Source organism: Amblyraja radiata, chromosome 10 (assembly GCF_010909765.2).
Source record: "Amblyraja radiata isolate CabotCenter1 chromosome 10, sAmbRad1.1.pri, whole genome shotgun sequence".
In the NCBI taxonomy this organism is placed as follows: Eukaryota; Metazoa; Chordata; class Chondrichthyes; order Rajiformes; family Rajidae; genus Amblyraja; species Amblyraja radiata.
The window spans coordinates 52,682,632-52,707,798 of record NC_045965.1 but is presented as its reverse complement, the minus strand read 5'-3'; the positions used below and the strand labels follow the sequence as shown (position 1 = coordinate 52,707,798).

Genomic DNA, 25,167 nt, shown 5'->3' with positions numbered 1-25,167 from the left:
AAACCCTGACCGATTCCATCCTAGCTCTAGATCCCAACCGGAAGAAATGCATCTCTTTTTTGTACAACTTGTTAGGGTCGGTTATATTGAAACCTTATACCTCATTAAAAGCTGCGTGGGAGGGCGAGCTGAATACGAAACTAACAGACCAGCAATGGGACTCTGCCTTGGATTTGATCCATTCTTCCTCCATATGTGCCCGTCATGGCCTACTCCAATGCAAAGTCCTTCACAAAGTCCACTACACAAACGCAAGATTATCTAGAACATACCCCGCTGTTAAAGACACCTGCAACAGATGCAATCAACCTGCCAACCATAGTCTTATGTTTTGGTCTTGCCCTAAGCTAGCAACCTTTTGGAGGAGTGCTTTTGACGTGCTAAGCAGAGCCTATGGCCAGACTATTCCTCCAAACCTACTGTCAGCTATTTTTGGTATTCCCCCCAACACCAACCTCTCTGTTGCGTTGAAGCGGGTCCTGGCTTTTACAACCCTGTTAGCCCGGAGACTGATTTTGCTTTTTTTTTTTTTTTTTCCTTTATTTTTTTCTTATTTTAATTTTTATTTTATTTATTTATTTTTTTTAATCGTATTTGTGTCGATGTGTACGTATGTGAGTGTTGTTTGTCCCCGGGTGGTGAGGGTGGGTAAGGGTAAGGGTTTTGAGGGTCGTTTACATACTGTTGTACAATTATGTCCTGATTATCACTGTCTGTTATCATTGTATGTATGCAAATTGCTGTTAAATTCAAAATTCAAATAAAAAGATTTAAACTATATAACACCCACACTTTGGTGCTGTCCCCTCCCCCTCAAATCGGCTTTCAACACCTCATTTTATTTTAGATGCTGCCATCCAATATTTTTCATACCTTATTGTTAATGTTTTATCACTCTGCAAATCTATACCATTTTTCCTCCAGCTGTCAGTTCCCTTTTCCTTTAGATAGACAAAGTGCTGGAGTAACTCAGTGAGTCAGGTAGCATCTCAGGACAAAATGGGTGACGTTTCGGGTCGGGACACTTCGTCAGACGTGTGAAGAAGTCTGAAGAAGGTGTCCCGTCCCAAAACATCGCCCATCATTTTTGCCTGACCCACTGAATAACTCCAGAGCTTTGTAACTTTGGTATCAACCAGCATCTGCAGTTCCTTTCAACACATCCTTTTCCTTCCCTTTAAACAGGGTCTTGTGTCTTGACATTAGATGTATGTCGTACTTTCTGAAAATTTTCTTTCAATTCCTTTACATGCGCTTTAAATAGATTCTAATTCCAAGGGGATGCATTTACTTGATCCACAATCTTTCCCAATTATGCCTTTGGAAAATTCCCACATCAATACTGCAATGTAAGTAATTTATTAGAGATTTCTTGGAACTCTGTTACAAGTAATAAATACAATCGGCAAGTTGATTTTGGCTGAACGGGTATTATCTACTTTATCTTTCATAACTCTTCCACAACGCATAGTTTCCAGTAAGAATATGGAGCTTATGTTGTGTGCTGATGAAACGTTACTCCAGATGTGGCATAATTAGTCATCTGATCAAAGTCCCCACATTATAGGGTACCACATAGGTGAAGAAATCATTTACAGTGTTGATTCCAGGTATAGGATTTTAGTTATAAGATTACATAAAGGTTAGGGCGAGGTTCTACAGTGTGGAAACAGCCCTTCAGCTCAACTTGCCCACGTCAACCAACAGGCCCCACCTGGAGTCCCACCTGCCTTCTTTTGGCCCATATGCCTCAACTTGCCTCAACTACCTCCTCCAGTAACTTGTTCCACACACCCACCACAATTTGTGTCAAACAAGTTACCCCTCAGGTTCCCATTAAATCTTTCCCCCTTCACCTTAAATTTATGTCCCCTGGTTCTCAATTCCCCTACTCTGGGCAAAAGCTTCTGTGCGTTTACCAGATGTATTCTTAAGCTTTTATTGTAGAATGTCATGACTGGTTGAAACAAGATAAATCGAATAATCCTATTAGCGAATGTTCAAAGGTGGGGATATAGGCCCGAAACATTGCCTATTTCCTTTGCTCCATAGATGCTGCCGTAACCGCTGAGTTTCTCCAGCACTTTTGTTGAGTGTGAAGAAGGGTTTCGGCCCGAAACGTTGCCTATTTCCTTCGCTCCATAGATGCTGCCGCACCCGCTGAGTTTCTCCAGCACTTTTGTCTACCTTCGATATAGTATTTAATATGATTTGCAGACTATAGTTATGCTCTAGAAATACATGTTTTTTTGGGTGATTGGTGCTTTGAAGACCTTCAAAGCTGTAGAATAAAATCTTTGAAAATGATGGAAAGACTGGTGAAGCAGCACATGAAGAAAGAAATATTAACATATCAGGTTGATGATCTTACGAGGAAAAGTTAACATTCTTTAAGTTGCAGAGTGTGGGAATAGTGAAGAGAATAAAGAGAGTGCCTGAGACGGGGTGGAGACCAGGTGAGACTGAATAACAATTGGTGCTTGTGTCAGTAGACAGGGTGGTGGAGGCATGTTAATTGATCTGTCTATAAGATATGAATTCTAGATCGAATACAAGGCACTGCCGTTGCTCAAAATAATTACCAGGTCAAGCAATAAACGTGGCCAAATATTTAAAGAATCAACGGTTCAGGCTACGTAAGAATGCATGCCAGAAAATAATCCAGCTGGAACTCACTACCTATAATAGACAATAGGCGCAGGTACCCAATCAGTACCCCGTTCCTGCCTTTTCCCCATATCCCCTGACTCCGCTATCTTTAAGAGCCTTATCTAGCTCTCTCTTGAAAGTATCCAGAGAACCGGCCTCCACCGCCCTCTGAGGCAGAGAATTCCACAGACTCACCACTCTCTGTGTGAAAAAGTTTTTCCTCATCTCCGTTCTAAATGGCTTACCCCTTATTCTTAAACTGTGGCCCCTGGTTCTGGACTCCCCCAACATCGGGAACATGTTTCCTGCCTCTAGCGTGTCCAAGAGTATTGCAAGCTGACAATGAAAGCTCTCAAGAGCTAGATAGGGCCTTTGCGGTTGCAGCTCCTAGACTGTGGAACAGCATCCCTCTTCCCATCAGAACTTCCCCCTCCATCGACTCCTTTAAGTCGAGACTTAAAACTCATCTTTACTCTCAAGCCTTTCTTGACATCCTCTGAGTGAGGGCTGTATGTATGTATTTATGTATGTACTTAATCTATGCATCACTGTTGTATAACGTTAGTACCTCCACCAATGTAAAGCACTTTGGTCAACGAGAGTTGTTTTTTAAATGTGCTATAGAAATAAAAGTGACTTGACTCAAAGAGAAAACTAAATGCAGAGTTGTGAAGAAAGAGTGGGGAATGAACTGAATAGCCATCACCTGTAGTGATTCTCTGCAGAAGATATGCGTTTACAAGGATCTACTACATTGTTCACAATGTGGCTCAGTTGTTACCATTCAGCACAGTATCCGAGGTTCAAACCTGACCTCTGGTGCTGTCTGTGTTGACTTTGCTCATTTTCTCTGTGATTGCCCATCATAGATTGTCTACTGTGTAGGAGAGGTCGATTCTGGGGGGAGGTTGACAGGGGTGGAGGGAAAATAAAAATGGAATTAGTGTAGGGTTTGTATAAAAGGGTCTTTGATGGATACCAAAGGCTTGGTGGCTGACTGGTCCATTTACACTTATGATCCCGACCCTCTCTCAGCTCCGAGTCTGAAGTTTCTAGGCCCATGTCCTATTGTAGAGTCCTGAGCACAAATCTCTAGCCAGCATTAGTTCAATAATGATGGAGTGCTGTATGTCCAAATATGTTACTCTTTGGCAAACATATTGTTCTAGGGGCCTGTCCCCAATGCCAGATTTTGAAGGAGTGGAGATTATCCTCCCTGACCTGGCTAATCTCCCCATGTTACTAAAACAAGATCTCACTTTTTTCAGGGGGGGGGGGGGGGGGGGGGGGGGGACTTGCTTTGCACCAATCAACTATTGTATATTCTACAGTACATAGAAACATAGAACATAGAAAATAGGTGCAGGAGTAGGCCATTCGGCCCTTCGAGCCTGCACCGCCATTCAATAAGATCATGGCTGATCATCCAACTCGGTATCCTGTACCTGCCTTCTCTCCATACCCCTTGATCCCTTTAGCCACAAGTACCATCGTGACTGAACATCAAAATTAAGGGCTTGTCCCACTTGGGCGTCATTTACTCTACATCATTTACGCGTCATTGCGCACGCGTCGTGATGCGCGCATGGTGCGTGGCGCCCCAGGATTTTGGGATGTACAAAATCTTTGCGCGCCATAACCATGTGAGGTTATCCATTTTGGTGGCAAAAACAGGAAAGCAGACTATTATCTAAATGGTGGCCGATTAGGAAAAGGGGAGATGCAGCGAGACCTGGGTGTCATGGTACACCAGTCATTGAAAGTAGGCATGCAGGTGCAGCAGGCAGTGAAGAAAGCGAATGGTATGTTAGCTTTCATAGCAAAAGGATTTGAGTATAGGAGCAGGGAGGTTCTACTGCAGTTGTACAGGGTCTTGGTGAGACCACACCTGGAGTATTACGTACAGTTTTGGTCTCCAAATCTGAGGAAGGACATTATTGCCATAGAGGGAGTGCAGAGAAGGTTCACCAGACTGATTCCTGGGATGTCAGGACTGTCTTATGAAGAAAGACTGGATAGACTTGGTTTATACTCTCTAGAATTTAGGAGATTGAGAGGGGATCTTATAGAAACTTACAAAATTCTTAAGGGGTTGGACAGGCTAGATGCAGGAAGATTGTTCCCGATGTTGGGGAAGTCCAGGACAAGGGGTCACAGCTTAAGGACAAGGGGGAAATCCTTTAAAACCGAGATGAGAAAAACCTTTTTCACACAGAGAGTGGTGAATCTCTGGAACTCCATGCCACAGAGGGTAGTTGAGGCCAGTTCATTGGCTATATTTAAGAGGGAGTTAGATGTGGCCCTTGTGGCTAAGGGGATCAGAGGGTATGGAGAGAAGGCAGGTACGGGATACTGAGTTGGATGATCAGCCATGATCATATTGAATGGCGGTGCAGGCTCGAAGGGCCGAATGGCCTACTCCTGCACCTAATTTCTATGTTGACTTGATTACATGCTTTGAGGTGACAAGAAACTGTTAAGATTTATGAATACAACTCTGTTTTAAGTTGAATTATTTTAACAATGCCCTGAACAAACACTAAATGAAGAATTCAAAATGGAATGTAAACCAACCTGTTTGCTCTGGACCACTACCTGCATTAACTCTTAACATTCGACTTTGTTATCCAACTTTTCGCCGAATTATTTTTATTTCACACTTTCACGGTGCTCCAGGAGACTCAAGAAGGGTCTCGACCCAAAACGTCACCCATTCCTTCTCTCCAGAGATACTACCTGCCCCGCTGAATTACTCCAGCATTTTGTGTCCTGCATCAAGAGACTATCTGTCTCAATTATTCCTTGTAGACTGTCCATAGATTCCCTCCACTCACTCTGTCTTTCCCTGTTGCCCTGTAAATAATTTTCCCTTCAAATGTGTATCTGAATCCATTTAACTAGTTCACTGCCAAGTTTTTTTTTACTATTGGCCATCTCCTTCTTGTATATGGCATGCACAGCCTAAAGTTGTAGGACAACTTGACTATAGGCCATGATCTGTGTATACTCGTGGGTGGCACTGCACAGGTTAAAAATGCTGATTAACCGCTTCAATGATACTTGGGGGAACATTATTGCTGACTGTCCCGCTGAGTTACTCCAGCATTTTGTGATCTATCTTCATTGCAGGTAAACATTTGCCTCTCTGAAACAAAAATGACACACCGCAGTACTTTTTGCTTTGTTATAGTTGCTTTTTTTTAAAAAGAGGAACTCGAGGAAATTGCATCAAATGGTAAATGAGCTCATGGATTCCAAACACTGATTTTATAAACCAAGCTCCTGGCAAATTAGTAAATCAGTTCTAGTACTCGTCTTAAGAATTCAGACGTTATGGTGGGGATTCAGAATTCAGAGGGTGTCAGAGGTTATGGGGAGAAGGCAGGAGAATGGGGTTAGGAGGGAGAAGTAGATCAGCCATGATTGAATGGCAGAGTGGACTTGATGGGCCGAATGGCCTAATTCTACTCCTCTCACTTATGATCTTATGAATGACTAAATCTCACACAAGAGTACCTGCACTCCACTACCCACTCAGATTCCGCCCACCCCTCAGGATGAAAGAAAGTTCTTCCTATTCCCCTCTAAACCTCTTACCACTTCTGTTTAACATATGTTCCCTAGTTTTGGATGTCTTTACCAAGGGAGAAGATTTCCTATCAAAATTGAACTTACCTTGTTCCTCCCCCTCTCGTAGGAGACCTTAGTGGGGCCACATTTAGAGAATCTAGTTCAGTTTTAGTCACCCTATTAGAGGAAAGATGTTGTTGAGTTGGAAAGGGTGCAGCGAAGATTTACAATGATATTGACAGGAATTGAGGACCTGTGCTACAGGGAGTGGTTACGCAGGCTAGGACTTTATTCATTGGTGCTGGAGGATTAGGGATTTAGGGTTTTTATAAAGGTGTATAAGGTGTACAGAGTCCTTTACCCAGAGTAGAGGAATCAAGAACCAGAGGACAAAGGCGAGGGGGAAAAGATTTATTAGGAACCTGAGGTGCAACTTTTTACATAAAGGGTGATAGGTGGCAGGAACGAGCTGCTATAGTGGCAGGGTCTATCACAATGTTTAATAACATTTGGACAGTTACATGGATAGGATATGGGCCCAACACAGGCAGCCGGGACTAGTAATAGTTGGAGCATGTTGGTCGGCAATGGGAAAATTTGGCCAAAAGGCCTGCTTCCATGCTGTATTACTCTATGACTATGCAACTAAGATTGTGTGAGAAATATTGTTCTAGGGTTTGGTCTCCTGAATTAAGGAAGGATAAGCACACTGCAATAGTGCGGTGAAGATATGAATGAAGAGGTTACAGAAACTGGTCTTGTCTCTGGATTGTCATTGATTTTTATTGAAATGTATAATCTTCCCGCAGGTGTAGGGTAGACTAGAAGTAGGGATAGAATTTAGCCTGACTGGGGTGTCTAAAATTTTTAGTTGTCCCAATCTGAAAATAAGCTAGTCGGTCATTTAGGACAGAAATAAGGCGAAATGTCATCACATGGACCGCATTAATTCTCTGATACTTGACAGTTTGTGAACTCATTAAGGAAAGACACGAGGAAATGAGGTTGGGCAGGAGTTCTGGAAATTCAGCGGAAGTAGTTAGTTGGTAGAAGCAATGAACAAGCAGATGCTGCTTTACTAATGACTAATGAACTAACTCAGCGGCTCAGGCAGCATCCCTGGAGAACATGAATGGATGATATTTTGGGTCACGAACCTTCGACCCTTCCTCAGTCTGAAGAAGGGTCCCGCCCCGAAACGTCACCTACCTATGTTCTCCCCATAAAAGAGGCAGTGTTGATATAGTGGGACATTAAAATGACTTCATGCCACTCCTTTGCTGAATCCTAGCCCATCTTCCCCATCAGTTGTTCCTCCTCCACGTGTCTTTGTTGGGATTCCTGCCCTGGGTTATTTCCTGTCCCTTGCTGTCACAACGCGAGTTTATTCTGTTCCGAATAAAGTTATAAACAACGGAGTCCTTGAGAACGGGTCACTTCCTGGCGCGTTTGCCGCAAAATGAACGAGCCGGCAAAGTCCGCGCTTAAAAAGAAAAATGCCGCAAAGTTCGCGGAAATAGAGGTGTGAGTCGGCTGCCGCCCCGAGTGAAGGTTAAACGCGACTCAGCCATCAGGGGTTTGGCCGTTACGATAGAGAGGGAGAGAGGGAAAGTCCCCGCGTCAGTTTCACCCACAGCTTGTCAATTACGCCGCGTTTCGAGGTGGTCCTTCAGACATCATTTCCCCCTTTTCCTCGCGAACAAATGAGTGTCCAGATTGCTATCACTCCCCACCGCTGATCTCATCTCCCTGTCCAACCAGCTGAAGCGCTGCCCTGGGCTCGCTGTGCTGTCATCCCATCAGCTGATACGCGGGCAGGGCCAGAACAAGTTAACTTTTGGGACCACCTTCTTTCTTTTGTACAAACTCCAGCAAGTCTTGCTCCAGGTGAGTAATGTGTTTGGGGGTGGGTGGGAATAAAACGACACCTCCCAGGAGTTTCAGCTCCTGTCCCGGGTTAGCAGCGAGGGCGGTGAGACTTCATCTGTTCAGGTCTCTCTGTGATTCGCACAGCGATTTCAAGGCTTGCGAATATCACCGCCCGGCGTGACTGCCCCAGTCCCAAACTTGGGACAACCCCATCTCTTAGTTGAACCCGGTGCAAGTAACTTGGATGTTAACTTTCGCTTTAACTTTAACTTGGATGTCAATTTTCTTTGGGGAACTAACGTTCCTGCCTCCCCTCTCTCTCTCTCTGTCACTTCCTCCGAAGCGGTATTCACGTGAATTATATTGTCAGTAATTTTTTTCCCCATAATGGCCGAACGAGCTTAGAATTTTTGTTAAAGAAGTATGCATTTCCGGCTTTTCTACTCAACAAATCTATCGTCTGAGAAACGTCGCCTATCCTTATCCTCCGTAGATGCCACCCAGACCCGCTGAGTTACTCCAGCGCTTTGTGTTTTTTGTAAATCAACATTGCAGTTCCCTGTCTCAATCTACTGTTGAAACTAATTCATTTCAAAGCACCTCCCTTCTTTCACAATGCAAGTGTCACACCACACCAAACACCCGGCTTAACGTTACCAGAGCCACTGCTGAATTGGTGTGAAGATATTTCCCCCTTTTGGTACAGAGGCGAGTAGTTGCAGCGCTTGGAGATATAACCCCCTTGTGCTAAAGGCGCACCTAAAACGTGGCTGATAATTCTCCGGTTTAAAATCACCGCAGGGTTAACGTTTGGACCATAAACCGACTTTTGTGGGGGTTCATTCATTGTGAAACATTAACACGATGTGATCGGACGCTAGAGTACACGGATAAATGGGACTTGCAGATATGTCTTTAGACTAATATTGCCATTTTAAAACTTCTCATGACGCCAATGTTTTAGCCAGAACTCTGCCCGCATTAATTGCGAGTTAACTAGGAACTTCGATGGGGGGCTGGGCTCGTTCCCGGCTGGTTCTGTGGTCCTGTGAGATCAGGAAATCGTTCAGCGACTTTTTAGCCGCACGTGTTCCTATCTCCAGCATGTTTGCATGTACTCGAGGGCTAGATGAGGTTACAATCAAAGATACTAGAGGAGCCTCTAGAATCTTTGGCCACAATGTTAGGAACCTGATAACTCCCCGTTTAGTTGTTTTGTGTGAATAGTTAGTGAAGGCAGACGATTGGTGTATTTTGGGGATTAAAAAATACTTGGAAATGCTCGGAGTGCTGTCTCTTCAAGACTACACTTCATAAACTGGAACATTTTGGATTGGTTCTTCAATCAGCATTGGCCTAACAGACCAATCTGGCCTTCTGCACCATGTGTTCTTTAAGAGTTCAATTTGTAACACTATCAGTGTTAATTACTAGTTGTTCAGTTGTGGGACTAGCACCTCAGGGCTTGCTATCTTGTGATAACGAGGGAAAACAAAAGCAATGTTTTCTGCACCCTACATCAGCAAGTCTATTGTGTAGGAAGGAACTGCAGATGTTGGTTTAAACCAAAGGTAGACACAATATGCCGCAGTAACTCAGCGGGTCAGTCAACATATCTGGGGACAAGGAATGGGTGACGTTTCGGATCGAATCCTTTAGCAGATTGAGTCTGAACGACTGAATCTGAAGAAGGGTTTCAACCATGAAACGTCACCTATTCCTTTTCTCCAGAGATGTTGCCTGAACTGCTGAGTTACTCTGGCATTTTGTGTCTAGCCTGTTTATTGTGTTTCCCTGCAACTGGGATCACAATTCCCCCCCCCCCCCCCCCCCCCTCTCTCTCCACCCCCGTCCCACCTTCGCCAATCTTTGCACATCCCCAATCCTGGAGTTACCACTCATTACTTTAATTTCATGTTCCATGTATCTTCTTGTGTTTTATGACTGTTGGCGGTAGGGTTGCCAACTGTCCCGTATTAGCCGGGACATCCTGTATAATGGGCTAAATTGGTTTGTCCCATACGAGACTGCCCTTGTCCCGTATTTGACTGCTACTACTCTGTAATCACCAGAGGGCCACGCTTACAGACAGATCCTAGATCTGACACAACAGCGTGCGTGCGTGTTGCATGTGCTGTTGACGCCACGCACGAGTGATTCACCAGTCATCCAATCACCGCCCCCCCTTATGCGCATCAGATGTACGCTATATTTTGCCAATTCCTACCAAAACAAAAAGTTCCAGTAACGTCTGGTGTTCGATGGGTTTGGCATGTGCAAATATGGACGATGAACCTGCAGAAAAGACAGTGCAGCTATAACAAGCAATGGGAAACAAAAAAGTCATGGGTTAAGCCCGCCAGGGTGATGATGAAGGCCTTCTGTACTTTATGCCGTCGGGAATTTGTCCCTTATTTTGACCTTTTGTCCCTTATTTGGGAGTGAGAAAGTTGGCAACCCTAGTGGGCAGACCAATTTCCCTCTTCGGATAAATAAAGTTCTTTTGTATCGTGTTGTATCATAGTTTGAGGTTTGTTGCTACAAATGTTTCGGGTCTTTGTGTAACAGAATATAACCTTGCCAACCTATGGTTATCTACATTAATGATGAGGATGGGATTGACTTCTCAAGCCCTTGCTTTCAATCCATTCAACCATGTTATCAATGCAAGGAAAACGTTATTGGATTGGTCAGTGGCTTGTAGTAGCTGAGTGGATATTCTCTACAGAGTCAGTGGCTAGCTCTACAAATGGTTGCGCACAGTGCTCAAGTAACTGTGGGCCAGGCATCACCTAATCAACGTTGACTCTTCATCAGACTCTGTGGAGGCATCATGAGCCAAAACATCGACCATTCATTTCCTCCACTGTTGCTTGACCTGCTATGTTACTCTTATATTTTGCTCATGATTCCAGCATCTGCAATTCCTGTGTCTCCATCAATGGTTGCTTCAGTTGAAGGTTGTCCATCTCCTCTGTGCTGCCCGCTGGAAGCGCTCTCGGTATATAGATCGAAGCAAAAAGCTGCTAAGTCTAGTGAGTAGCAGTCCAAAGTAAACGTAGTGGACCAAGATCCACTTGATTTTCTTTTACCCCATGGTTTCATAAGAGGTAGGAGCAGAAAATTAGGCCATTCAGCCCATCGAGTCTACTCTGCTATTCAATCGCACTGATCTGTTTTTCCCTCTCAACTCTATTCTCCTGCCCTTCTTCCTCCCATTTCTTCTGATATGTGCTTTATAAGATTTGTTTGAAGAGTACTGGTTAATGTTTGTCTCAAACTAGGTAATACTGTGGTTGCCATTCATTACATTTTTTGTCCTTAAAAACAACCAGCTGGATGTCCATTTCTTTAATTACTACCCCATTATTCCTGATCAGTGTCCACATGGTGCTACTTCATTCCTCCATTCAAACAAAGTTTAGCAACTACTTATTAAGTTCATTTATGGAAGAATATTGATCCCCAGTCCTCGTGGAACAATATTCCAGCACAAATCTGTCTAGCGCTGCTGGTTAGTGCTTCAGAACACACAATTATGTTAAAGAATTTAGTGTTGGTTGGCACCTTTTATTTGTTTTGTGCAGCTGAAGGGATCCTGTTTTTCACCATTTCTTCCTCACGGGCTATAACCATGTTTATTTTATGTGAGTTTTTTTGTACGCTAGCACCTTTGTGTTGTGCAAAGAGCGCTATATTGTTGGAGCTGCCATCTTAAAGAATAAGAGGGACTCAAAATGCTGGAGTAACTCAGCAGGTCAGGCAGCATCACTTGAGAAAAGGAATAGGTGACTTTTCGGGTCGAGACCCTTCTTCAGACCTCTCAGTCTCGACCTGAAAAGTCACCTATTCGTTTTCTCCAGTGATGCTGCCTGATCCGCGGAGTCACTCCAGCAATTTGTGTCCATCTTCGGTGTAAACCAGCATCTGCAGTTTCTTCCTACACTTAAAGAATAATGCCCCTGTCCCACTTAGGAAACCTGAACGGAAACCTCTGGAGACTTTGCGCCCCACCCAAGGTTTCCATGCGGTTCCCGGAGGTTGCGGGTGGTTGCCAGAGGTTGCAGGTAGTGGAAGCAGGTAGGGAGACTGACAAAAACCTCCGGGAACCGCACAGAAACCTTGGGTGGGGCGCAAAGTCTCCAGAGGTTTCCGTTCAGGTTTCCTAAGTGGGACAGAGGCATAAGATGTTAATCTTAGTGTAGTCTGCCTGTTAAAGCGGACATAAGAGTACTGAAAGAAGCAATGAGGATCACAGGTAAATAATGATTTACTCCTTGGATAATGATACCAATAAAAGAAAGAGCTGGCAGTGTTTTCTTCCCACAGTGAAGTTCTCTTGAAGAAAGACGCAAGTGCTGGAGTAACTCAGCAAATGTTTTAAGTGTTAGTTTACGTAGGAAATATCATTGCTAATTATGTGCACCAATTTTCTAAAAAGGGCAATGGGGTAAGTGATGAGATCTGTTTTTAATTACAAACTGATCAGATGGTAGTGCATTACAAGTGTGTTTTGGGTAATGAAAGGAAGGGGAAAAAAGGCAGATTAAAAGGCCAGGAAGATTATGAAAGGCTTCTGGGTGAATTGAAGGAAATAAACTTGCTTTCTGAAGTCTCAAATAGAGTTGGACTCGCAGGCGATGAAAAAAAGAGATCTTGTGGATGCAGGAAAAGTTGAATAATCTGCATGAGTTTCCAAGACCACAGTTAAATAAACTTAAGGGAAGGGGAGGTTGGGTAATACTGATGTAACTGGAAAAAATTAAATATGAAAATACCACATGACTTGTATGCTGAGGGTGTTACAGAAGAAAAAGCAGAAACTCTACATGCAACCGTTTTGGTTGTTGAAATTGTGCCATGGGGCAGCTGTTTGACTCTCTACCTTCTGTGTTCATGTGGGGAGCAAACTATCGGACTGGCCAAAGTGCCGGGTTAAATAGGAACTTCAGTAGAAATCCATGGAATGAATGGTCAGCACATCATAATCACTAATAAAAGTTGCTGTGTGGAAATAATATATTGATGGTTGGCAAAAAGTTTGTTGATTAAATGCTCTGAAAGTGCTTGTAAAAAAAAGGATGATTTTATTTTTAACCAAAAGTATGATAGTTGTTTAGTTCGGTTCAGAGATACAGCAGGGAAACAGGCCCTTCGGCCCACCGAGTCCATGCCGACCAGCAATCACCCAGTACACTAACATAATCCTACACACTAAGGACAATTTTACCGAAGCCAATTAATCGACAAATCTGTATGTCTTTGGAGTGTGGGAGGAAACCGGAGCACCCGAAGAAAACCCGCGGTCACAGGGAGAACAAACAGACAGTACCCATAGTCAGGATCAAACCCAGGTCTCTAACATGGTAAGGCAGCAACTCTACTGCAGCCACCGTGACGCCCCAATTTTGGATTGAAGACTTGGAAGAATTTGTTATCTTCAGGTACACAGTTAATTGTGGTGTCCTATCTAAACTTGGCATACATCCCAAATTTGCTGATGATGGTTTTAAAGAAACAAATGACATGGACAATTTAGATTAGTCATAGATATCAGATAATATTTAAAGCAGGGTTCATTTTATGACCTAAAATGCATAAAACAATCCTGGAATGGGCCCTTTGCCCTACATGTCTGTGCCGAACATAATGCCTACTTAAACTAATCCCTTCTGCCTGCAAATGCTTCAAATATCTATATTTCGGTAGTTCTTTAAAAATATTCTTACCATTTAATTTCTCTCACACAGTGAGGGGCTGTAAGATTCCAAAATCCTTCCAATGAGATTTTAGCTGCGTTTCTGCCAGTTTAAATGAACCTGTGATTTGCCTCGTGTACTTGCTAGTTTTAAATGCGTACGAGAAATGTGATTTTATTTTGAAGCCTACAATATAATGACATTTCAACTGCACAGATGTATTAAAAGCTATTCCATTCTCCTACCACTGCTCCTACAAAGATTGAAGATTAACCAGTTGACGCTCCAGATTGGAGCCAGAAGGAAATGTTGCAAAACTAATCTCACCGCAGCTATTAATGACAGGGCACTGGAGCATGATTAGAGAGTTTGTAAAGTTCAGACCTATCCTTCCCCTAAATCAATTCCTACTGATTTCTTGTCCTTTGTCCTTCGATACAATGTCTAAGTTCCACTTCTGAGCAGCGACCTTCAGAAGATGCCGCATGGTTCCGTTTCCTTCCTCATTGTACTTACAAGAGTCACAATCAGGACACCTCTGGTGCCTTGCAGAATTAGCCATTCTTTGCTCAATCTGAAGCATGGTGGTGGGTCTCAGCAGGGTATTCTTAAGGTGGGAGGAATTGCGATGGGAACCATTAGACGTTAGAGAGATACAAAGTGGAAACAGGCCCTTCGGCCCACTGAGTCCACGCCAAACAGCGATAACCCCGTAGCACTATCCTACACACTAGGGACGATTTGGCATTAACAATAGCCAATTAACCTACAAACCTGCACGTCTTTGGAGTGTGGCAGGAAACTGGAGCACCTGGAGAAAACCCACGCGGTCACAGGGAATACATACAAACTCTGTAAAGACAGCACACCTAGCCGGGATCGAACCTGGGTCTCTGGTGCTGTACGGCAGCAACTCCACCGCTGCGCCACCGTGCTGCCCCTATCATACCGTCGCTCAACTTTATAGGACTTTGGTTAGGCTGCATTTGGAGTACTGCGTGCAGTTCTGGTAGCTCGTTCCAGGAAGGATGTGGAGGCTTTGGAAAGGGTGCAAAGGAGGTTTAACAGAATGATAATGCCTGGATTAGGGGGGAACTGGCTACAGGGAGAGGTTGGACAGACATGGATTGTTTTTTCTGTTATGCTGGATGTTGGGGGTAGACCTGACAGAAGTATATACAATGATGAGAGGCAAAGATTAGGTAGACAGTCAGATTCTCTTTCCCAGGGGAGGAGAAATCAAATACTAGAGAGAATAGCTTTAAGGTGAGACGGGCAACGTTTAAAGGAGATGTGCAAGCAAGTTGCTCTACACAGAGGGTGGCGAGTGCCTGGAATGTGCTGCCAAGGGTGATGGTTGAAGCCGATAGTGGCATTTAAAAGGCTTAAGATAGGCTGTCTGAAGAAGGGTTTCGGCCCGAAACGTCGCCTATTTCCTTCGCTCCATAGATGCTGCTGCACCCGCTGAGTTTCCCCAGCAATTTTGTGTACCTTAAGATAGGCTTATGGCTGTGCAGGGGATGAGGGATAAGGGTCATGTGCAGGTAGGTAAGTGATGTTTTTAGCATCATGATCGACACAGGCAATGTGGGCCGGAGGACCTCTTCTCGTGCCCGACTGTTCTATGTTCTGTATTCTAACATTGGTGATTTCCTTTCTTCTTTCCACTTGACAACTGGTTTATTCTCTGTCTGTTTATTTTCCACTTCTTTTAAACAAAGAAGCCACCCGGAGACTGTGAGCTAGGCTCGCTGCTCAGTTAATCATCGTGTTTTCAGCCAAAGCCGCTCTACTGTGGAAGAGGGTGAAGAGGAAGCTCACCCTTATTTCTCAACCATCGACATTCTAGTCATGGTGGTGAAATTGATTGTCCAGCTGTTGGGAACTGGAGAGAGACACAAAGTGCTGGAGTAACTCAGCAGGACAGGCAGCATCTCTGGGGAGAAGGAATGGGCGACGTTTCGGGTCGAGACCTTTCTTCAGACAACTGGTATTTGATCAGACGTAGACAGGCACACAATTCTGGAGTAACTCAGCAGGACGGGCAGCATCAACATTTGCTGGTTATGCTCAATTAATGTTCCATCACTGTTTGGTAATCCTAGCTTCCAGGCAGGTGCCAGGTTTGTGTATGATGCATCTCCAATGGTCTTTTAAGAGGGGAGTGGGCATGGTTGCTGTTTAGACACAACATGCTGGAGAAACTGGGTTAGGCAGCATCTCTGGTGAAAAATAATTGGTGATGTTTCGGGTCGGGACCCTTCCTCAGGCGAAAGATCGAGAAGGCCAGAACTAATCAGGGTGGCAACAAATGACCTCAGGATGTGTGGAGTCCCCAGTGGTCCGCTGTTGGCTTGGGAAGCTGTGCTAATGACAGGAGTATAAGGATGCGAACAATGAAAGTAGTAGGATGACTAGGGTGGGAGAGGAGGGAGTGGGGGGGGGGGGAGAGAGGAATGCAGAGGTTACTTGAAATTAGAGAAATCAATGTTCATACCGCTGGGTTGTAAGCTGCCCAAATGAAACATGAGGTGCAGTTGCTATTTAGCTTGGCTCGTTTTTTGTCATTTGAAGAAGTAACTTCAGATTTCCATATCAACATCATGCCTGCAATTACAATTTGCTGTTCTCTTCCCACCCGACTTGTGGTTTTGGTGACACACATACTGACTTTAATGTAGTTTTAAAAAATCTGGATATGAAGGAGCTGCAGATGCTGGTTTAAATCAAAGATAGACACAAAACGCTGGAGTAACTCAGCGGGACAGGCATCATCTCTGGAGAGAAGGAAACGGTGACGTTTAAAATCTGGGCTTCTGTGCATTTATTTTGTGCTGTAATATTTGCCAGGTGGTGGAAGCTGGTGACTTGCATTTACCACTGCCTAGTCGTGCTATCAAAGCCTTTTATCAACGTGTCTTGCAACAATCATTGCAGAGGGAGTGGGAGGAAACATATTAAACAGGGAGTGGTGTACTGGGAGGCACACTAGATTAGGTACCACTCCTTTTATGTCCTGTAAAATTTCATTCATTTCAAATGAGTCACTGCTCAGTGACCTTTTTTTTTAAATTTTGTGATCTGATTCGTGTTAGATGAGTACTTTATCCATTTAATAAAGTATACACAACAACACGTGATAACTTGCTTCATTTTATTAATGATTTAAAATTGTTAACTTTTAACACTTTTAGCACCACTTAAAAGTAATTTACTCAGGTTAAAAGGGATATGTTTAGAAACGTACAGGTCAAACGCGGGCAAGTGGGCCCAGTGTAAATGGGGCATCTTGGTCAGCATGGACATGTTGGGCCGAAGGGCTTTTTCCATGCTGTATGACTCTATCTTTATTGGACTGCAGAGTTTATAACAAAATAAAAGTAATCTTTAACAGCTAAATCAACCAGTGACAACACACGACGCACTGTAGCCAAAGCCTGCTATGTGTGAATTATCTGAAATTTGGCCAAGTCTACTGGAAGGAACTGAGGGAGGGAAACTGATTACAGATGCGGTGCTGTTTGAGAAGGTAGATATTATTTGAAGGTACAGAAAAATGCTGGAGAAACTCAGCGGGTGCAGCAGCAACTATGGAGCGAAGGAAATAGGCGACGTTTCGGGCCAAAACCCTTCTTCAGACTTCTTTAATATTACACACACATATTATTTGAAGTTAGCTGAAGAACTAGTTTAACCAGCTGGGGCAGTTAGATGCAAATGGGAATGTTAGGGCCATTATTCAAAGAGGTTCAGTTGCACAAGCTGTGTTGGTGACAGGTGGAGATATATGGACCGTAGAAAAGCACAGGACAGGGACTGGGTCCTTGGCCCACAATGTCCGCACTGAGCACGATGACAAGTTAAACCACTCTCCTCAGCCTGCACGTGATCCATATCCCTGTGCGTGTGCGTGTGCGTGTGCGTGTGTGTGTGTGTGTGTGTGTCTCTCTCTGTCTCTCTGTCTCTCTCTGTCTCTCTCTGTCCCTCTCTGTCCCTCTCTGTCCCTCTCTGTCCCTCTCTGTCCCTCTCTGTCCCTCTCTGTCCCTGTCTGTCTCTGTCTCTCTCTCTCTCTCTGTCTCTCTCTCTGTCTCTCTCTCTGTCTCTCTCTCTGTCTCTCTCTCTGTCTCTCTCTCTGTCTCTCTCTCTGTCTCTCTCTCTCTCTCTGTCTCTCTCTCTCTCTCTGTCTCTCTCTCTCTGTCTCTCTCTCTCTCTGTCTCTCTCTCTGTGCATAGAAGTCTTAGGCCATGATCAAAAGCAACTAGTTTCGTTGAAATGACTAAGGCTTTTAGAAGACACTATACAAAGAGAGACGAGTCTTCTTAAGTCTTTGTCCGAAGAGAGGTCCCAACCAGAAAATAGACACAAAAAGCTGGAGTAACTCAGCAGGACAGGCATCATCTCTGGAGAAAAGGAATGGGCGAACTTCTAATGGCACTCATTCCTTCTCTCCAGAGATGCTGCCTGACCCGCTGAGTTACTCCAGCATTTTGTATCTTTATTTCCTAAACTAGTATATGCAGTTCCTTGTTTCTACCAGCCTACTATGCCATTAGAGCGTTTTAAGGATGAGGAAATGCAGTTACTTAACTTTGCCTTTGATGTATTGTACATATCTAATTTGCCCAAAGCCAGGGTGGTTTCCTTTGTGTTATTTGTCGTATTACTTTTCCTGCCAGTATCAACGCAGCCATTTTATCTTTCATTCGTTAGTCCTAAGCTGCATGTCTTCCATTCATTTGTCCTAAGTACCATCTATATCTATCGTCCCCCTTTCCCCCCGACTCTTAGTCTGAAGAAGGGTATCGACCCGAAACGTTACCCATTCCTTCTCTCCAGAGATGCTGCCTGTCCTGCTGAGTTACTCCAGCTTTTTTGTGTCTATCTTCAGACTTCAGCATTGTTTGTAGCATGGATCACAAGCTTGTGATACATATCATGAGACTTTCATTTAAACGCCAGGGAGGAATGTGGAACTTTTAACAGTGAGATATCACTTATGCTGCAATCCCTTCGAGTTGTATTTTGATTAGCTGTGCTGATTTACATTGCTATTTAAATTGTTTGGGTTCTGAGTCTTGCATTCGCCACGCAGTGGGTGGGTTTTGCTTCATGTTCAAACTCCAATTGTTGTGCAATTAACCTGCTGCCTCTGAAAAACCCACACCTTGGACCTGGAGCACCTGTGTTTCATTTTGACTGGAAAGTGGCCTGAATGAAAGAAATATGAAAATAATTAGGATTTTATAATTGTGGGAAAGGTGCTCCAAGGTGTGTGCTGGTGAGAAGTGCTGGAGTAAGAGACCAAAGCTTTTCGCTGTACATGATAATAATCTAAACATGATTATCAAAGTGATAATAAACTAAACTGAACTCTATTCTGCCATTCAATCATGGCTGATCTATCGTTCCATAACCCCTGACACCCTTAATAATGAAGATTCTGTCAGTTATGCCCCTGTCCCACTTAGGAAACCTGAACGGAAACCTCTGGAGACGTTGCGCCCCATCCAAGGTTTCTGTGTGGTTCCCGGAGGTTGCAGGTGGTTGCCGGAGGTTGCAGGTAGTGGAAGCAGGTTGGGAGACTGACAAAAACCTCCGGGAACCGCACGGAAACCTTGGGTGGGGCACAAAGCCTCCAGAGGTTTCCGTTCAGGTTTCCTAAGTGGGACAGGGGCATAAGGGTGTTTCTCGGCAGGAGGAATAGAGCCGATTTCAAAACTCAATTGGTTTTTATCTTGAAGCTGTCGATGGCTGTGGGTGAAAGTGTGGCTTAACAGCAGTGGCCATGCAGAGGAAATGTAAACTCAATCTTGAACTGATGAATGTTGCTTCTAGTCTATATCGCCAGATCAGAGATTAATTGCTGTTTGTCTGACAAGCTGATTGGCCTCAGAACTGCATATATTTAGAAATTTTAAATTGACTGAGATTTTTGAACATCCTGAGGATGTGATAAGTTGCTGAAAACTGAAGTGAAATCAGGTAGTCCTGACTTCACACCTCCTGCAATAAAATGGCCACATTTTCTATTTGTTTCTAGTTTGCATTAATATGAAGAATTTCACATTAGCACCAACAGTTTCATTTCTTTTGAGTAAAATACAGACTCTAGGATCAGATGTTTCCTTTTGTTAAAGGTCTCAAAGTTTTATTTTAAGGAATTATCAACCACTTTGCAGAATTTTGTACAGTCTGAGATCTCCTGGACAATTCGCACTGCGGCAACTCTGATCTCTCAAAACCGAGCCAGCCTCAGAACCGTTACTTTGCGATTTCTCCACTTCCAGATTTCTATTTCTTTAGTTGAATTTAATTTGTTTTGTTTAATCAGAGGTGCAGCGCGGAAACAGGCCCTTTGGCCCACCGATTCCGCGCCGATCAGCGATCACGTCGTACACTAGCACACACTACACGCCAGGGACAATTTACAATTTTACCAAAGCCAATTAAAATACAAACCTTTACTTCTTTGGACTGTGGGAGAAATCCCACACGGACACAGGGAGAATGCAAAAACTCCTTAGAGACAGCAACTGTAGTCAGGATCGAACCTGGGGCTCTGGTGCTGTAAGTCAGCAGCTCTACCGCTGTGCCACTTATTTGTATCTTTGTTTAATTTGAGTGTCGAACTGTGCCCCCCTGGGAAATGAATACTTCTTAGACTCTTTTATGTGCTTTTTAAAAATAAAATAAGCCTTTGTTATATATTTGTACTTGTAATGCAGTTATAACAGTCTAACTACAACAGCTTCACGATAGATTGGATAGACCTCTGTTTTATTATTGTCTTGCGCTGATTGACCTTGGTCACAATGCTGTGTCATCAAAGCATTACACAGCACACGAGATGGCCCATTCCTTCTCTCCAGAGATACTGCCTGTTCCGCTGAGTTACTCCAGCCTGTTGTGTCTATCTTCGGTGTAAACCAGCATTTGCAGTTCCTTCCTGCACATGGGGTGCCCATTTGTCCAACCATGTCAGTGATGTCTGCTTGAACGTGCTGCCTAGTTATTTCGAGCTTCAAGACCAAGCTCTGTAGAATCCACCCTGGTGTTGAATGCAGTATTCATTAAGTGAGCCATTGAATCAATTTCCAACATGCTTTCAGATCTTGCAATAGAGATGATGGAAATATGATATGATCCGATCAAACTTTATTTATCCCAGGAGGCAAATTGTTCTGCCAACAGTCATAAAACACAACAATATACATGAAAGATGAAATTAAAGTGATGAATGGAAAGTCCAGGATTGGGAATGTTCAAAAATTGGGGGAGGGGGAAGGGAAGGGTAGACTACCCCACGACAGAAGGGGGAGGTATTGTACAGTTTGATAGCCACAGGGAAAAAGGATCTCCTGTGGCATTCTCTGCTGCATCTTGGTGGAACCAGTCTGTTGCTGAAGGTTCTCCTCCGGTTGATCAGTGTGTCATGGAGGAGGTGAGCTGTATTATCCAAGATGCTCGCAGTTTGAGGAGCGTCCTCCCCTCCAAGACCATCTCCCATGACTCCAACTCCACCCCCAGGACGGAGCCTGCAAACATTTGCTTATATTTATTGTGAAACTGGGAATGGGACCAACACTCATGCACATTGGTATCTGCTGCCAGGCTTGCTTGTGCTTCAGGTTAAAACAATGAAGACTAGGCCTGGCTCCATTCTGTTCTGTCACATATTATGTTCAGTTATGTGGACAATGCTCTAATTGTTGTAGAGACCCAGCTGCCTGAGTTATTAAAAACACAGTAAATGGGCTGAGATAATTTCAAACCACAGAAATAGATACCTTTTGGTGTCATGTTTTTACCCTGCAGTGGAAAAAAAACACCAAATCTTTCTGATATCATTGGTGCCTCCCATAGCATAGATCTCCTGATAAAGTTGTCCTTGCCTATTGGTAGTATTCAGGGACGGAAAACCGGGGGGGCCAGAGGGACACGTCCCCCCCATGTTTTGAGAGGTGGGGGACATCCCCCCCCCCCCAAGTTTTTGTGATCCAGATTTAAAAATCTCCGCTTTTAGCGCTGGATTGAGCCTCCAAAGCCGTGTGCGTGTGCGTGTGCGTGCGCACGCACGCGCGTGGCCGCCAAAAGATTGTGACCCCGTCCCCTCCATGTGGCTTGTGCTAGTACATTATTAACCCAGGTGATCATATTGAATGGTGGTGCAGGCTCGAAGGGCTGAATGGCCTACTCCTGCACCTATTTTCTATGTTTCTATGATGGGAGATGGGTGATTCGCTCTGGCTCCTGATCCCAGTAAATTAAATCACTAAAACATGGTCGTCACTTAAGTGGGGGGGGGGGGGGGGGGGGATGGGGGGAGAGAGATGGGAAGCGGGGGGGGGGGGGGGGGGGGGGGGGGGGGAAGAGAGGCTCATAGTGATGTGCTGTCTGGTAATGGGCCCTTTGGCCCACTGAGTGAGTCCACAATGTGTGTCTGGCATCCACTTACTGCAATCCCCTTTTATTTGCTCCACTTTCCCGTCAACTCTCTCCTTCTAGGTTATACCGCTTGCTCACAACTCATGGCAATCGATGCTGGTTAATAAACTCACTGACCCACAAGCACGTGGGAGGAAGCGTAGCACTTGGAGCAAACTCGTAGGGTCACAGGGAGAACATGCAAACTCCACACAGATGCCACCAAAGGTCAGGATCGAGCACAAGTTGCTGCAGCACGAGGCAGCAGCTCTCTTAGCTACGCTAGTCTTCTGCCACTGCGTTGTTTCATTTTGGGGGGGGGGGGGGGGGGGCAGTTGATATCTATGGTGAAGCCAGCAGTTGGTGTTCGCTGCTGTGACAGGTCACCATTTTGGTCAGTGTGGTGAAGGTCTGTTGGGTAAAGAGTTCCAGACTTGTGGCCCAATAGGGAAGAAACGACAGCACATTTTCGGGAGGACATTGAACCCAGGAGGGGGGCACTGCCCTTGTTCCCCAGAGATAGCAGTGCCTCAAAAACACCATCGGTGAGCGGTTACGATACAATATAACATTATTTATCCCAGGAGGGAAATTGATCTGCCAACAGTCATAAAAACACATGAAACATAAAACTAAAGTGACGAGTGGAAAGGATTCGGGATGTGCAAAGATTGTGTGGGGAGAAGGGAGTCAGTCTCAGTCTACCCCACGACAGAAGGGCGAGGAGTTGTACAGTTTGATAGCCACAGGGAAAAAGGATCTCCTGTGGCGTTCTGTCCTGCATCTCGGTGGGACCAGTCTGTTGCTGAAGATGCTCCTCAGGTTAAAGACCCTGAGCCGCTGTGATGGAGGGTGTGGAAGCATGAATGACATGAGATGGTCTTTACTGAAGCTACCCTGGCCCAGGCAACTGAGTTGTCTCCTGATGCCCTGGGAGTGGACTGACATCTGTTTTCCCCTGTTTGAGGTGTTCCTCCAGGCATTAGATATTTCCCCCCTCCCCTCCGGTGTCCATTAACCTTGTGTTTACTTGGTTTCCCTGATGCAACACTTGGTAAGATGCTGCCTTGATGTCGAGGGAATTTGTTCTCCCCACACGTTTTGGGAATTTAGCTTCTTGATCCATGTTTGGAACAAGATTGTGATTAGGTCTGGAACCAAATGGTCTTGGCGAACCCACACTGGCTATTGCAAAACAGGTTTAGTATAGCGATACAGCATGGAAATAGATCCCTAGGCCCACCGAGTCTATGCTAACCATCGAACGCCCGTTCACACTGGTTCCACTTGATCCCACTGTCTCATCTACAGTGAGAGATGTCTAGTACATCTCTACACTGCTACACACTGGGGGAAATTTTACAGAGGCCAGTTAATCTACAAACCCCACACATCTTTTGGATGCGGGAGGAACCCGGAGGAAACCCATGTAGCCGCAGGGAGAACGTGCAAACTCCACTTTGACAGGTCGGAATCGAACCCACGTCTGTGGCACGGTGAGGCGGCAGCTCTACCTGCTGCACCACTGTTCCACAATGAATAAGTACCACCAGGCAGCACAGCCCTTTGCTGTGTGTTCGTTCACAGACTAGGCAGTAGTTAACAGGGCTGGATCTATCTAGCCTTTTGTTAACAGGATATACCTGGACAATTTTCCATATTGCTGCGCGGATGTCAGGTTTGCAACTGTGTTCGAACAGCGTGGCTATTTCAGGAGCACCGATCTTCAAGCCACAGCTAGGTGTCAGTGCACTGTTTCTGAAATAAATGCACAAAATGCTGGAAAAATTCAGCTGGTCAGGTGATATCTGTTTTTCTTTCCACAAATGTTGCTTCCCTTCTGACTTTCCTGTTCTTAATGCAGTTTTTATCCTCCTGTTTTTGTGCAGAGGGATCTCAGAGTCCAAGTTTATAGCTCACTGAAGGTGGTTCATAAGTGATCAGAGCAGAATTAGGCCGTTCGGACCATCATGTTTCAGGTGGGAAAGTTTAAAGGAGATGTGCGGGGCAAGTTTTTTACACCGAGTGATGGGAGTTTGGAATGCATTACCAAGGGTGGTGGTGAAGACAGATACGATAGTGGCTTGGAAGTGCTGGAAATAGTGGAATATGGGTATGGATTTTGGCACAAACATTGTGGGCTGAAGGGCCCGTTCCTGTGGTGAACTGCTCTATGTTTAATACAGATTTCCAATATCTGCACTTTTGTGATTCTTGGTTACTCCTGCTTTGTTTCTGGCCTCGTGTGAGTGACTCAAATTACGGTGGGAATTTCACGAGGAAGCCAAAATTTTATGGTCTTCTTGGTGAACACAGTTGCAATTTGTTCAACCTTTCCTTTCACATGCTGAGCCCTGACGCCATTGAGAACAAAGGAGTTCTTGAAGACCTCTTGTTCTCTGTCGGCTGAATAATTGTCCCCCACTATCTGCAACTAAATATGGTAGGTGTGGAGAGCTTTGATCAGATCCATTTGTCATGAGATGCTTGTTGCTCCCTTATTGCATGCGATTCTGCCTGTATTAATATGCAATTGGACCTTCTTTGTAGCTTCCGGGTGCTGTCTGTACGGAGTTTGTACGTTCTCATTATGACCGTGTCCGTTTGCACTGGGTGCTCCGGGTTCCTCCCACACTCTAAAGATGTACAGGTTTGTAGGTTAATTGGCTTCTGTAAAAAAATTGTCAATTGGACCTAGTGTATAGGATAGTGCTAGTGCACGGGGTTTGCTGGACAGCGAGGATTCGGTAGGCCGAAGGGCCTGTTTCTGCGTTGTAGCGCTAAACTAAACAGCTTCATGAGGCTGTACCTTGGCTTATGGAAGGACCATTCAGAATCTTGATGACGCAAGGCAAAGGAACTGTTCCAGAGTCTAGTGGTGAATGCTTTCCAGGTTTTTAACCCAAGCTTCAAGATTGGATTCTTGCCGATGCACTAGGAACAATGTACAGTAGCC

The 25,167-nt window shown here is 44.6% G+C and overlaps 1 protein-coding gene across 1 annotated transcript in view; it reads left to right on the top strand.

The window, feature by feature from the left end:
• Positions 1-7,810: 7,810 nt before the first annotated feature.
• The window catches only part of elovl1 (ELOVL fatty acid elongase 1), an 84,818-nt gene continuing 67,461 nt past the window's right edge, over positions 7,811-25,167 (top strand). Inside the window, exon 1 of the mRNA XM_033028851.1 lies at positions 7,811-8,106. The gene's annotated coding sequence lies outside the window, so the exon portion shown is untranslated. The remainder of the gene's footprint in view (positions 8,107-25,167) is intronic.